Source organism: Myotis daubentonii, chromosome 4 (assembly GCF_963259705.1).
Source record: "Myotis daubentonii chromosome 4, mMyoDau2.1, whole genome shotgun sequence".
Taxonomy (NCBI): Eukaryota; Metazoa; Chordata; class Mammalia; order Chiroptera; family Vespertilionidae; genus Myotis; species Myotis daubentonii.
In genome coordinates, this window is record NC_081843.1 from 36,217,108 (window position 1) to 36,231,365 (window position 14,258).

The following is a 14,258-nucleotide window of genomic DNA, read 5'->3' on the forward strand; positions in this document are numbered from 1 at the left end:
AGACCTTTCCTTCTGCAGGCTGAGCCAAACAGGCTAGGTAGGGCTGGACCACTTTTTAAATATATGGGTGTCACGTAGGAATGTTGTGTTTTAATTTAAATAGTTTCTAGACTTGTTGCAATACTAATGTGACTGAGGCAGTGTTGGTAGGTAAAGTGAAGGATGATGCTAGAAATAAAACAAGTACTTGTTGGGAGAGGGTGCGGAGAAATTGGAGCCCTCATACATTGCTGGTGGGGTTGTAAATTGGTGCTGCTGTTGTGGAAAACATCAGCTGTTCCTGGAAAAATAAAATACAGAGTTATTGTATGACTTAGCAGTTCCACTCCTAGACAGCCACCTATGAGAACTGAAAACATATGTTCACACAAAAGCTTATACTCAAATGTTTATAGCAGCATCATTTATAATACCATCCAAATGGAAACTATATAAATATCCCTAAACATAAGAATAGATAAATAAACCCTAACTGGTTTGGCTCAGTGGATAGAGCATTGGCCTGCGGACTCAAAGGTCCAGGGTTCGATTCTGGTCAGGGGCATGTACCTTGGTTGCGGGCACATACCCAGTGGGGAGTGCACAGGAGGCAGCTGATCGATGTTTCTCTCTCATCGATGTTTCTAACTCTCTGTCCCTCTCCCTTCCTCTCTGTAAAAAATCAATAAAATATATTTTAAAAAAGAACAGATAAATTAAAAATGACATATCCATAAATGCAAATTATCACTGTAAAAAAGGAATGAAGTACTGATACATGTCACAACATGAATAAACATTGAAAACATTATGCTAAGTTAAAGAAATCAGACACATACGAGGCCACATATTGTGTGATTCTCTTTACATCTAAATTAGACAGAAAACAAATTAGTGGTTGCCAGAGGCTGGGAAGAGGGGATAATCGAGAGTGACTGCTAATAAGCATGGGGTTTCTTTGGGGTGATGAAAATGTTCTGGAATTACATAATGATGATGATTGCACAACCTTGTGAACATAATAACAACTGAATTATACAGTTTCTTGTATAATAAAGTACTATTGCTTGAGGAGACAGTTAATTAGAGAAGTTGCCTTTATGTTTATAATATAAAATTTAAACTGGAGGAAGATGTAAAGAGAGAGTTTTGTGGAGATGTTTATTTCGCAAAGCCTTTCCTGGTCTTAGTATTGATGACAGTTTATAGTATAATTTATTGTTCAGAGCATTTGATCCATGAACTCATCTAATCTTCACATTACATATTCTGTAATAGTATTCTCGTTTTGCAATCCAGGAAATGGAAACTCCAGAGAAGTTGAGCCTTGCTCTAAGGGACATTGCTGGCAAGTGTCAGAGCCAGATTCCAGTCTAACTTTGCTGACGTTGAGGCTGATGCTTTTTCCATTGCTCCACGGGCCAACTATGTTTCCTATTATTTTAATCTACATTTACTATTACTGAATTTCCTGCACTCATTTTTCTTGCCTTTAGCAGGACAATGCTGATTAGCCATCATTCGAATTGTTTCATTTTCACAAAGAGCTTGAATCATACTAGTCATATAGAAAGCAAAATTTCTCATTATTTCATTCACCAAATGTTCATTGAGCACCTTCTATGTACCACACACTCTTCTTGGAACTGGACATACAATAGTAAGAACAAGACATATTTTTGTTTGTTTTCAAGGAGCTGTGAGGGAGAGGGTGACCAAGACAATAAATAAATAAGAAAATAAATGTTAATTGGTGAGAAGTGCTATGAAGAACAATAAAGCAGAGTTCCATTTACACCAAGTTCAAAAACATAAAAAACTAAATAATGTATCATTTAGGGAGATCATACACATACACACACATACTCACAATAGGGAAATATATCTCAAAATGATAATGATCCAGGAAATAATAAAATTTGGAATAATGGTTACTATTAGCATAGAGAGGGGGATGAGATAGAGAGAAGTACAAAAAGTTTAAAAATATTGATAATTGCTGTGGACTGAATGTTTGTGTTTCCCTTCAAATTCATATGTTGAAACCTAATCCCTAATGTGATGGTGTTTGGAGGTGGGGACTTTTGGAGGTGCTTGGGTCATAAGGATAGAGCCCTAATGAATGGTATTAATGCTCTTATAAAAGAGACCCCACAGTCTCTTTCCCCCTATCATCACGTAAGGACACAGCAAAAAGATGGCAACCCATGAGCCTGAAAGTGAGCGCTCCCACTGAACCTGCTGGTGCCTTGGTCTTGGACTTCCCAGCTTCCCTAAATGTGAGAAATAAATGCTTGCTGTTTGTAAGCCCCCTTATCTCTGGTATTCTGTTGTAGCCACCTGAATGGACGATAGCAGTAATATTCTATTTCTTAAGTTCTAAGTCTGTACCTATGAGTACACATCTACACACTGTTTTTAATACATGAAAGATTTAATAATTTCTTAAAATCTTTTTAAAAAAAATGTAAGTCTGTGACCCAGTAATTTCACTCCAAGGTCTATACCCAACAGAAATGTTCACCCAAAGATATGTACTGGAATGTTCATAGAAGCTTTATTCCTAATAACTCAACATTGAAAACTACCCAAATGCCTATCAATGATTGAATGGACAAATAAGTTGTGTCATATTCACGCAACAGAACACTATAAAGCAATGAGAATGAATGAATGAAAATGACACACAATCACCTGAATGAATTGCACAAACTTGATGTTGAGTGAAAGAAGTCAATCCCCAAAGAGTACATTCTGTGTGATTCCATTTATGTAAAGTACAAAAATAGGCAAAACTAATTTATTGTGTTAGAAATCAGGATGGTGGTTATCCATGGGGGAAGGGTTGAGACTGGACAAGATGGGTATTTCTGGGCATTGCTAATGCTGTTCCTTGATTTGGATGCTGTAGTTTTGTGTGCATTCAGTTTGTGAAAATTTAGTGAACTATACTTATAATATAAACTTGAATAAAAAGGTTAAAAATAAAAGGTGGAGTGGGAGGATATGAAAGGTTGAGGGGAGTGTGTGGGTGCTATTTTATATCAAGCGAGAGGATCAGCCTCTCTGATGAGGTGACAGCTAAACAGAGGCCCGAGGGAGTACATCGCGCCCTTATTTTCTCCCCGGGGGAAGAACATTCTGGTGAGTGCTCATACGACTTGTCTTAGACTATGCGTTCTTTGAACATAGGACCTCATGTGCCTTTGAAATTCCAGCATCTAGCACATTGCTAAACTGAAAGTAGATTCCTTTTGTGTTGTTTTTTTTCTGTATTGTCCCAGGCATTTCCAGGACTTCATTCTGGTTTCAGAGACTCTTTTTCTTTGGCTTCATGCTCTCTAACTCTGCTCTTTGCCCTTCCATGGCACTTTCTTCTTTTGAAAAGGAGGGAACAAATTCTGATATGTGAAATCATGTGCTTACATCCATCCATCCTAGTGGCAGAGTTGGCCTTCTTGTCCAAGCCATTTCCACATGATCTCAATACTCCCTCTCTCAGCCTACTAAAGCATCCTGATTGGAAACCATACAGGCCTTCATTTACCCACAACTTGGCCCTCTTTCAACACACTCACCTTGTCCCACCAGTACCTAAGAGGCTCATATATCTAGTGTAACACTTACTATACGTTACTGCAATTCTTTGTTTGCCTGATTAGCTCACTTACACCTTGAGAGGCATGGAGGCCAGGGCTGTGATGTTTTCAACATTTCATGCCCAAAGCACGTGACTATTCCCCTGTAGTCTTTGAAAAGTGCTGGTTGAATGGATATGTCAGGGTTAAGAGAACTAAGAGAGGCACAGTTGGGGTTGGGAAGTCTTTTGATGGCTGTTTGATAATAGTAACTAGTACTAGGGAAAAGAAAGGAGCTTGTATGTGAGAGACAAAGAGGTCTAGTTTCAAAGCAAAAACCAAGCAAACAAAAAACCTGGAGTGACAGCAGCAATCGAGGAATGGCAAAAGCAACAACAATCAAAGAAGCCCTAGCCAGATGGGAAGAGAAAACCAGTTAGAAGCCATCTGAAGCCAAAGAGATAAAGCTTTATGCCCAGCTTCCCCCTACAGAGAAGATGAATGTGCAGCCTTCTCCATGCTTGTTACTGACCTCCTACAATTTTATTGAGAAGTTGGAAGGAATCCATGTAATGAAGAATCCCTTCATTATTCCCTACTTATCTAATAACCTGGCGAAAGATTGGGCCGAGTTAGTGAGACTGGCAGGACTGTCATACCTGTTGTTTGTAGGCAATCCTTCGGAAGAAGCACCCTGCTAGGGGAACTGGATTAAAGAGGCAACCAAGAGCGTGCCCAAACTGAAAAAAAGCTCGGTGGTACCCTGGTAATCACAGAGAAAGAGGAAGAAGAAAACTAACACCACATTTTCTGCTTTGTGTTAACTTATTTCAATAAGAACAATAGATACGTTTTGTATACTTGTCTATTTTATAATCCTCCTCATCTCTGATATTCTGTTATAGCAACCTGAATGGGCTACGGCAATAATAATTCTATTTCTTAAAGATTCTGTGTGGAGCAAAAGTTTTTTTAAGATAAACCTTTGATTCCTGCTTTTTTTTTTTCTTAACCTTTTCAGTGTTTCTCTCCCCAAATGGTAACACTAACTTTATATATTGCAGCCCTCTTTTTAGAAACTGTAAATTTTTTATTTATGGCAAATAAGAGGGCTTCAGGCAGGGGCTTATTAGCTAGATACCCCCTGTGTTCCATTGTTTCTGAGTTGCCTAGCAAGAATTTTCCTGCCATGTATGTTCACTCTTTCTCAACTTCTCGTTAATCGCTCGTTCTCATTTCTAAAATCTAATACTCTGTCCCTCCACCCTATTTTCTCTTTTGTCCAAAATTTCTTATATATCCAATGTTGCCTCACTGTCTTTGGACTTTTCATGCCTATATGTATTCTCCATGTGCATATATTAAAAACTTTTATTTTCTCCTGTGGGAAAAAAATCTGTATTGAAGAGAAGGAGAATGCTAAAGGAGGCAGTAAAGACACAAAACCAACAGAAATTAGCCATAAGTTAACCATTGTACTAGTCAGGGTTCTACAGAGAGTGAGAGAGAAATAAAGAGCTATTTTAAGGAATTAGCTCATGCACTTGTGGGGGCTGGCAAGTCCAAAATTTGTGGGGTAGGCTGGCAGGCTAGAAATTCAGGGAAGAGTTCATGTGTGATTTTGAGTGAATTCTGCAGGGCAGCAGGCTGGAACTCAGCCAGGGTTTCTATGTTATTACAGTTTAGAGGAGAATTCCTTTTTCTCTGGAAAACCTCTGTCTTTTCTCTTAAGATCTTTTACCAATTGGATGGGGCCCACCTACAGTACGGAAGCTAATCTGCTTCATTTAAAATTAAGTATTCATCATATCTTTTTTTTTTTTTTTAAGACCTTCACAGTGTATGGGAGGCAAAATTTTACCTCTACCCTCTTAGGGTTTTCTGCTGGACCTGAGGATCAAATTGACATAAGTCAGATTAACAGGAGAAAAGGATACAAATTTAATATAAATTTTATGTGACACAGGGGCCTTCATAAGGAAATGAAAGCCCAAAGAAGTGGCAAAACCCAAAGACTTTTATACTAGGGTGAACAAGCACTTGTGGAAATGTGACTAAACTATGTGGGGAGGACAAAGAAGGTAAGAATTATTTTAATAAGGCCTATTTAACAGGATTCTCTAGGTTTCAACTTCCCGTCCTTGATGATAAGAACATTACTTTCCTCCTGATATAAGGAGGACATCGTCCACATGAGAGTTTGATCTGCTTTCAGGAAGAAAAGGGGGGTGACCAGAGTGTCCCTCCTGCACCTACTATTTAAAAAAACTACCTTTTAGCTCAAAATGAATTTTTTGTTAAAGAGGGTTATTTTGTGTGACACATTCTGATTTTCTTTAACAGCAACATCTAGACTGCTGTTTGACCAAACAGCTGGGTACCGTAGCCTAGCCAAATGGACTCATAAAACAAACCATCACAGCCACAAAAACTAGAGAGAGTGGGCGTCCCCTTCCTATAATGGTTCATGGCAGCATTCTGACCTGGGCCAATACTCCTGAGTAATTCTTCCCCCTGGTTTTCCCTCTTTTACTTCCACCCTAACCCAGGAGTATTATGGGATAATGAAGCAACGGGGAAGGAATGCTTTGGAAGTACATATTTTGGGGAATCGCTGGTGAGCCAGAAGGGAAGGAGGCATTTGAGTGTCTGGGCCTGGTAACCTCTGAGCACCAGGAGCTCATGTAATAATGTGCTGTCTACTCCCTTGCTTCTCTCTGGCAAGAGGCGACAAAGTCTATTAAAGCCCAGGCCACTTCCATTGCTCAAATTTAGCAACATGTGAAAAACCAAAGAGAAGCAAACACAGAATTCCAAAATTGTGGCATAATTAAAATAGTTACAATTAACAAATGAATGCTTTTAACACAAAGGTTTATGATTTTGACAGTCATGCAATAATTACAAGTTTTCCAAGTTAATCCACACAACAGAATGCTATAATGAGACATTAGTGAAGTTGTAAACTGAAAGTCTCCTCCCTTTCTTGTGTGTGTGTCTCTGGCTGAATATATAACCAACCCCCTTTAGAGAGAACGTTCAAAACCTACATTTGAGGCTCTTTGTGAATGTGAGGCCCGGGCAAGAAGTCCTTCTCGTCCTAGGCTAACCTCCGGAGACAGCTTTAACATGCCTTAATTTCTAGTTATTTTTATGACCCTAAAGAGGGGGAGTCCCAGACAGAACTAATAACGTGGTCATGTGTCATATCTTCAGCCATGGTCTCCTTTTTTCCCCAGTTATAGAATTTAACTCAACTGAATGTATAGCTCCTTTTAGGACTTAACTTTTTCTCTATTTTTTTCATTATTGAGAGTTACTCTGTGCCCAGCACTGTCACTGTTCTAGGAGTTGTGGATGGAACAAAGATCTCTACCCTCATGGAGTTTATATTCTAGTGGATGAAGACAGAAAACAAGCAACATGCATAAAAGGAAAATGAAATGGTATGTTAGAAGATAATAAGTGCTATAGGGGAAAAGCAGAAGCAGGTCAGGGGAAATGAAATCTAGAGCGTAGAAGGAAGCGGGGCATGCCACAGTATTAAACAGGGTGGTCATGGTAGGTTTCTCTGCGGAGACATTGACTCAAGCAAAGACTGGAAGGAGGTGAGGGAATCATCCTGGAGGAAACCTGAGAGAGAGTGTCCATGGCAAAGATAACAGAGAATGCAAAAGCTTAGATAGTGTGTGGGGGTGGGGGGTGGGGGTGGAGTGGGAGTGTGTGTGTGTGTGTGTGCATGCATGATGTGCTTAAGAATCAGCCAAGAGCTCAATGTGGTTGGAGCTAAATGATCAAGGGGGGAAAGTAGTAGGAGACAAGCTCAGGTACGTAATGGGGCCAGATTATGTAGCGCCCTATAGGAATTGGATTTTGCCTCTGAATTAATGGTTGTTAACCTTTTTAAAATTACTATGCCCTTGGGAGGCTTTTAAGATTTTATTTACCTAACTAAAGGCCCAGTGCATGAATTCATGCATGGGTAGGGTCCTGCTGGCCTGGACCCAATCAGGGCAGATCAAGGCTGGGCCTGTTGGGAGGAGGAGATGGGGGGAGGCTGGCCAGCCAGCCTGCCCTGATCAGGGCCCAATCAGGGCTGGGCCGGCTGGGGGGAGGGGCTGCAGGCAATTGGCCAGTGGGCCCCACCCCCTAATGGGGTAGGGGGGCTGATTGGGGGTTGGGCTGGGGGAGGTTGGCCAACCAGCCCCAACCCTGATTTGTGTGGCAGGGGCCAATCGGGAGCATAGCTGGCTGGGGGGAGGGGCTGTGGCCCGATGGGGTGGTGGGGGCCCATCAGGGGTGGGGCTGCCCGGGAGAGGGGCTGCAGGAGGTTGACTGGCAGGCCCGCCCCCTATTAGGGTGGGGGGGCAATCAGGGGCAGGGCCGGCCAGGGGGAGGGGCTGTGGGCTGATCGGTGTGGGGCCAGCCAGAGGGAAGGGCCATGGGGGCGGGAGGGGGGTGTTGGCTGGCTGGGCCCACCCTCTGATCTGGCTGGTTCACTGGCCACAGTGGGCATCATATCAACTGGTCAATCCAGTCATTATGGCATTATGGTCAATGGATTTTTATATATATAGATTGTTACCCTTCCATAAAATTTTAATACTATAGATATAGCATATTTGTTTATATACCTTGGCCTTTTGGAAGGCCACAAGCCATTGTAATGAGAGAGAGAGAGAGAGAGAGAGAGAGAGAGAGAGAGAGAGAGAGAAAGGAGAACTCCTGGGGCGATGGCTTTGTGAAGGTGAGAGAGGATGAGTTCCAGAGAAGGGCTGGATATGAGTATAGGCAGGTCATCCATGGTGACAGAGAGGCAGACTGATTATATGAATGCAGATGCTGAAAGGTGGATAGATTATGAATGAGGGAGTCTGTGAAATTTTTTAAGAAGTGGGAACCATGCTCCTTGCCTGAGAGAGGGGATGAGATGGGGTATTTGGAGTTTAAAGACGGAGACTCAAGTGTGAGCCTAGAGCAGCGGTTCTCAACCTGTGGGTCACCAACCTGTGAGTCGCGACCCCTTTGGCGGTCGAACGACCCTTTCATAGGGGTCGCCTAAGACCATCAGAAAACACATATATAATTACATATTGTTTTTGTGATTAATCACTATGCTTTAATTGTGTTCAATTTGTAACAATGAAAATACATCCTGCATATCAGATATTTCCATTACGATTCATAACAGTAGCAAAATTGCAGTTATGAAGTAGCAACGAAAATAATTTTATGGTTGGGGGTCACCACAGCATGAGGAACTGTATTAAAGGGTCACGGCGTTAGGAAGGTTGAGAACCACTGGCCTAGAGTGAGTGGCTGATAAAGAATGGATGACAAGCCCTAACCGGTTTGGCTCAGGGGATAGAGCGTTGGCCTGCGGACTCAAGGGTCCCGGGTTCGGTTCCGGTCAAGGGCATGTACCTTGGCTGCGGGCACATCCCCAGTGGGGAGTGTGCAGGAGGCAGCTGATCGATGTTTCTCTCTCGTCGATGTTTCTAACTCTCTATCCCTCTCCCTTCCTCTCTGTAAAAAAATCAATAAAATATATTTAAAAAAAAAAAAAAAAAAAAAGAATGGATGACAAGATCATCGGTGGAGAGCAGCTCACAGAACTTAAAAGCCATCGTGTTGAAAGGTTCACCTACATGTATTTTGAAATCGCTGAGTGTTAGGACAGGTAGTGAATTTAAGAGATTGATACTAAGCCAGGAGCTAACATTGTTTAGAAGTGAAAAGAAGGGCATGGTGGCTGGCAGATAGCAGGAGCAATTTGCAGTGGGATCTGAAAGGCCCTGAAAAAAATATTGGCTTCATTCCTATTTCTAGCTTAAAAAAAAAAAGTGAATCTTGGAGTGAGATAGGTGAGGATGGGGAAATGTGACTTCAGAGGAAGAATAGCATTGTGAGCAGGAGGGCCATTGCCCAGAGCCAGCCAGTCAATGACACTAAGCGACCAGGCAGATTGAGAGCTGGGGTAAAGAAGGGCTCCTGAGGACTCCTTGAGTTCCCGCCCTATCACAAAGGTCTGCAGGCCCCAGGCACTTGGTGGCTGGCCTTCCTTGGTGTACCTTGAGACTTCTGCTCAGTGGCCACAGACCCAGCCCTGGCACTGAGTTTGAATCTATATCAACCTAGTGACTCACTGAAAGCCTTCAAGCAACTCACATACTGCCAGAGGCTCTTTCAGTGACTGAGCCTAACAAGCAGCTGACAGGCGGAGGTGAATCTCAAGGTTCCTAGGGCATTTTGCTGACCTGCCTCCTGGCTCAGTATTTATGGAATCTGGCCTTGGTACACAGGTTGGCCCCTCCTACATGCATCCAGTCCTGAAGAGGCAGCCACAAACTGTGGATCACTTTGTAGCTCATAGCAGGAAGGCCAGAACTAGTCATAAGCAGTGTCTGACATTAACCTGCACCAAAGTCCCTCCCTAGAAGTCCCAGTGCCAACTCACCCAGTGGCAGGCTTCAGACCACAACTGAGCCTGATCCAATTAGCTCCACAAGCAGTACAACCAAAGGGAAATCTCAGCAGGCACCGGACCCTGCCGGGGCAAATTCCACCTCAAGAGGTCAGCTCTGACATAGCAGCTTGTGCACTGTGGTTGGGGTCAATCCTCATAGTGAGCCAGCCTGAGGGTTAACCCTACCCATGGACAGACCAACAGCAATCAAGAATCAACGACAACAGGAGGACTTACACAACCCACAAAGGAACATCCTGGTGCACCAAACTCAGGTGATCAGGATGACTGTGCCATTAAGTCCCACAGGACACTGCTACATAAGCCCACCATACCAAGACTGGGAGACATAGCAGATCCACCTAATACACAGAAACAAATAAAGAGAGGCAGTCAAAATAGGGAGACAAAGAAACGTATCTCAAATGAAATAACAGGAGAAATCCCCAGAAAAGAAATGGAGGCAAGCAACCTATCAGATACAGAGTTCAAAACAATGGTTTGAACTTAGGGGAAGAATGAATGAACTCAGTGAGAACTTCAACAAAGAGATAGTAAGCATAAAAAAGGACACAGAAGTGGTACATCTACACAATGGAATACTACACTGCTGTAAAAAAGAAGGAACTTTTACCATTTGCAACAGCATGGATGGACCTGGAAAGCATTAAGCTAAGTGAAATAAGCCAGTCAGAGAAAGATAAATATTACATGATCTCACTCATTTGTGGAATATAATGAACAACATAAACTGGTGAACAAAATGAGAGCTAGAAGCATCGAACAGAACATCCAACCTAAGAGGGAAGGTGGGAGGGGAGGGTGAGGCAGGTAAGAGATCAACCAAAGGACTTGTGTGCATGCATATGAGCATAATCAATGGACACAGACAGTAGGGGGGTGAGGGCATGTGCTGGGGGATGGGAGCAGCCAGGGAGAGGTCAATGGGAGAAAAAGGAGACTTGTGTAATATTTTAAACTAGGGGCCCGGTGCATGAAATTCGTGCACTGGGTGTGTGTGAGGGGGAGTGTCCCTCAGCCCAGCCTGCCCCCTCTCACATACTGGGAGCCCTCAGGCGTTGACCCCCATCACCCTCCAATCGCAGGATCGGCCCCTTGCCCAGGCCGGATGCTTCTGGCCTAGGCGTCCGGCCCGGGCAGCGGGGACCTGCAGCTTCAGTGGCCCCACGATTGTGGGCTTCGCTTTAGGCCCAGGCAAGGGACCCCTAGCTCCCGGGACTGCCAGCTTCGACTGTGCCCAGCTCCCATCACTGGCTCCACCCCTACTTCCTGCTATCACTGGCCAGGGCGGAAAAGGCACCTGATTCTCCGATCATGGCTGGGGGGCAGGGCAAAGGCGGCCCCAGGGCCGCCTTTGCCCTGCCCCCCAGCTCTTAGCTCCCCCCTGGGTTTCTGATCACTGTCAGTGGCAGGGGGCTTCTTCCTGCTTTCCCTTTCGCCTCCCTGCATTGTGCCTACATATGCAAATTAACCACCATCTTGTTGGCAGTTAACTGCCAATCTTAGTTGGCAGTTAACTGCCAATCTTAGTTGGCAGTTAATTTGCATATAGCCCTGATTAGCCAATGAAAAGGGTAGCTCGTACGCCAATTACCATTTTTCTCTTTTATTAGTGTTGATAATAAAGAACTTAAATTAAAAAATTTAAATAAAAACTAAGCTTTAATATAAAAAAAGGACACAGAAACCATAGTAAGTATAAAAAAGAACCAGTCATGCCCTAGCCACTTTGGCTCAGTGGATAGAGCATTAGTCTGAGGACTGAAGGGTCTTGAGTTCGATTCCAGTCAAGGGCATGTTCCTCAGTTGCAGGCTCAATCCCTGGCCCAAGTCCAGGCATATGTAGAATGTAACCAATCAATGTGTCTCTTTCACATTGTGACGTTTCTCTCTCTATCCTTCCATTCTCTCTGAAAATCAACGGAGAAAATATCTTTGGGTGAGGATTAATAAAAACAACAACAAAACCAAACCAAAAATGAACCAGTCAGAAATAAAGAATGCAACATCTTAAATGAATAATACACTAGAAGGAATCAGCAGCAGATTAGATGAAGCAGAGGATCAAATCAGTGATTTGGAAGACAAGGTAACAGAAAACACCCAATCAAAGCAACTAAAAGGAAAATTTCTTAAAATGAGGATAGTTTAAGGGATCTCTATGACAACACCTAGCAAAACAACATCTGCATTGTAGGATATAACAGATGGATAATAAAGAAAGCAAGAGATTGAGAAACTATTTGAAGAAAAATGACTGAAAATTTCTCTAGAAAAAATACACACAGGTCCATGAAACACAGAGTCCCAAACAAGATGAACTCAAGGAGACTTATACCAAGACACATCATAATTAAAATGCCAAAGGTTAAAGACAAAGGGAGACTCTTAAAAGCAGCACGACAAAAGCAGTTAGTTACTTACAAGGGATCTCCCATAAGACTGTCAGCTGATATCTCAACAGAAACATTTCAGGCCAGAATATATGAAATATTCAAAGTGATGAAAAGCTAGAACCTACAGCTAAGACTACTCTCCGTAGCAAGGTTATCATTTAAAATGGCAGGAGCCCTAGCCAGTTTGGCTCAGTGGATAGAATGTCAGCCTATGGATTGGAAGGTCCCAGGTTTGATTCCAGTTAAGGGCATGTACCTAGGTTGCAGGCTCCTCCCTGGCCCGGTCTCTGGTTGGGGTGTATGCAGGAGGCAACCAATAGATGTGTTTCTCTCACATCAATATTCCTCTGTCTTTCACTCTCTCTTCCATTCTTTCTAAAAACCAATGGAAAAATATCCTTGGGTAAGGATTAAAAATAAATAAATAAATAAATAAATAAATAAAATACAATGAGTGACCTCATCCTGTGTAATAAAAGGCTAATATGCAAATAGACCAAACAGCAGAACAACTGGTTGCTATGATGTGCACTGACCACCAGGGGGCACACGCAGAACATGGCAGGTTTTGGCAGCAGGCAGCAGAGTGCAGAACATGGTGGGCATTGGCTGTGGTGGGATGGTGGAGCAGGTGAGCGGGGGTGCCAGACTAAGGCGGGGCGCCAGTCACTGTCATCAGAGCAAGCCTCTGGTGGTTACTGAAAATTCTTTGTTCCTGTGCACTGTAGTCCTGCCCGGTGCTCACACCTGCAGCTGGTGCTGAAGCCACTGCTCATATCCACTGCCCGCACCAGCACCACTCGCACCCACTACTGGCGCTGGCCCCAATCTCTCTGTGCCATCAGGGGTTGCGAGCAGTGGCTGCCAGCCCTGATTGCCCCTGAGGGCTTCTCCACCTCCCCCTGCTCCTGAGGAGTGATCAGGGCAGCAGCCACTGCTCGCACCCACTGACAGCACTGGCCCTAATAGCTCTGTGCCATCAGTGGGTGCGAGCAGGGCCGGCGCCTTCAGCATGTAGGAGCAGCAGCAGTGGGAGCAGAGCTGCAGGCAGACAGAGGACCAGGGACCGCAGCAGGAGGGGCTGTGCAGGAGGGGCCGAGACCTGCCCCTGTGCCTACCACAGCCTCGTGGCCCACAGTTCCTTTCAAGGTGCACAAATTTGTGACTGGGCCCCTAGTTAAAATAAATAAATAAATAAATAAATAAATAAATAAATAAATAAATAAAATGGACAGAAAGATAAAGAGCTCTCCAAAAAGAAAAAGCTAAAGGAATTCATTACTACCAAACTAGTATTATACAAAATGTTAAAGGGACTTCAGCCAGAAGAGGAGAGAAAGCTGTCTGTAGCAGGGGCTCCCTTCAGCCAGGAGGAAAAGAGTCTTGGTCAGGACTCCTTTAGGAGTGAGTGGTGCGAGATTTGGCTGAGCCAGCCAGATACCTGGGCAAGGACACAGTGCAGAAGCTCTGCTGCAGCTGTCTGCTGTCAGGTAGTCAGTGTTCCAAACAAGAAAATGGAGCCACAGACTCTCAAAACTCTCCTCCTATCACTCTCAGCATCAATTTCATGCACTGGGCCTCTAGTAATATATAGATGCCTACACAGAGAAGGAGTCCAGCAAATACCATGAATAACCACTGCAGTGAGGCAGTTCAAAAAGGAAATGAAAAATCTCCAGAAAGCAAACTGGGACACATGGAAATACGTGATATGAAAGACAGAATTCAAGATTTCAATTCTCAAAATACTCAACAAGATGTGAGAAAATATAGACAGACAATTTAAAGCACTCAGAAAACAAATTAATGAACAAAATG

General features: G+C 43.4%; 1 pseudogene; it reads left to right on the forward strand.

Annotated features, from left to right (window-relative positions):
- The first annotated feature begins 3,681 nt into the window (after positions 1–3,681).
- On the forward strand, positions 3,682–4,454 carry LOC132232372 (dynein axonemal light chain 1-like; annotated as a pseudogene).
- The last annotated feature ends 9,804 nt before the right edge of the window (positions 4,455–14,258 follow it).